This window comes from Dermacentor silvarum, chromosome 1 (genome assembly GCF_013339745.2).
Source record: "Dermacentor silvarum isolate Dsil-2018 chromosome 1, BIME_Dsil_1.4, whole genome shotgun sequence".
In the NCBI taxonomy this organism is placed as follows: Eukaryota; Metazoa; Arthropoda; class Arachnida; order Ixodida; family Ixodidae; genus Dermacentor; species Dermacentor silvarum.
In genome coordinates, this window is record NC_051154.1 from 76,616,901 (window position 1) to 76,618,591 (window position 1,691).

Below are 1,691 nucleotides of genomic sequence, written 5' to 3' on the forward strand. Positions count from 1 at the left end.
TTGGACACTTTCTTGTTTTGTCGCTTTTTTATTAGGTCCTTTGTTTCTTGGGAGAGCTTACCTACCGGTTGCCTTGGTGCCTTCCTTACCTCCCACTTCAACTGCTGCTTCTGAGATCAACCTATAGTTACGGTTTCATTGATTACCTCTATGTTGTCTTCATATTCCTGTTCTAAAGCTGCATATTTGTTTGCGAGCACCAGCCTGAATTGGTCTGCTTTTTTTACCCTTACTGCGTCTAGGTTGGCCTGTTTCCTCTTGACTAATTTCACTCTTTCTCTCTTCAATTTGAGAGAAATCCCAGACCTCACTAACTTATGGTCAGTGCACTTTACCTTACCTAACACTTCTACATCCTGCACTATGCTTGGATCGGCGGAGAGTATGAAATCTATTTCATTCCTTGTTTCTCCATTAGGACTTTTCCAGGTCCACTTCCTGAAGAAGGTATTCATTATTCGGAGTCTTTTCCGTTCCGCGAATTGTACTAACATCTCTCCTCTTGCATTCCTAGAATCGATGCCGTAGTTGCCAATTGCTTGCTCATCAACCTGCTTTTTCCCTACTTTGCAATGAAGTCGCCCATGGTAGGGTGGCTAGAATTGGGAGGTGTGAAAAGCGCGGCGCGTTTCCCTTGCCAGACAGGGTCCCTCGGTGCGCCGCTGCCGCTAGGGACGCTGCTGCAGGGGGCGCGGGGCCGTGCCGCCACCGCCGTCGCAGATTCCCTGTAGGATAACGCGGCAGCATCACGGGGTTGCTGCTGCGTCTTTTTTTTTTTATCGGTTACGTGATTTTTATTTTACGTGGGTCATGCATTTGTGAGCTGTAGTAAAGATGCACTCTAAAACGAAGAAGAAAACTGGTGCTTCGTTCCTGAGTGCAATTCTGGGTACCGGTCGTCCGCCGAAAAAAATATCATTGTTCCCAGCACCGGCGTGCAAAGACGTGTTTCAAAAGTGGGCTCGCGCAATACCGAGATCTGACAGGCAACTCCAAGAGAATAAAGTAAGCTTCTCTTGGAAGGTTCTGCGAAGTTCAAATAAACTTGTTCCTGCATGCATGTGTTTTACAGCGAAGCTATTAAGGGCTAGTTCCCCCAGGATCGTGTCCGCGTGTAAAATAAAAAAAAAAAGAAAAGAAAACTAGTATCATCAGCATTTCGGCTCCATGTGTGTGGCGGTTTCCCCCCAGTTGTGCCTTAATACAGGTGTCAATTACTCAACTATTATTGAGTAACGGATACAAGTAATACTTGTATTCCATTACTCCATTACATTACATCCATTACTCAAGTAATACTTGAGTAATGGATTACCAACTTGCCCGGAATGCTGCTGTCACAGGTGTCAAAACGGATGAGTAACATGACTGATAGGTCATGACATCAATAACATCACATGCACGTCAGTTACGTCATGATTAACGATAATACAATCACGTGTGGCGCATACCCGCATTGGATATGCGGCTATGAGCCAGGGACAACAAAGAAAGAAAGAGAGTACGAAAGAAAGAAGGAAGGTAAGAAAGAAATCACGTGTGGCTCATACCCGCGTTGGATATGTGGGCATGAGCCGCCGAGAGGAGGAGCGGGAGAGATCTCGCTCTGGGAGCACACGGAAATACACCAAATCAGGGGGTACAGGGTGACATGGGATGGACGTCATTCGAGGGCAGGGAAGCCAGCAGCA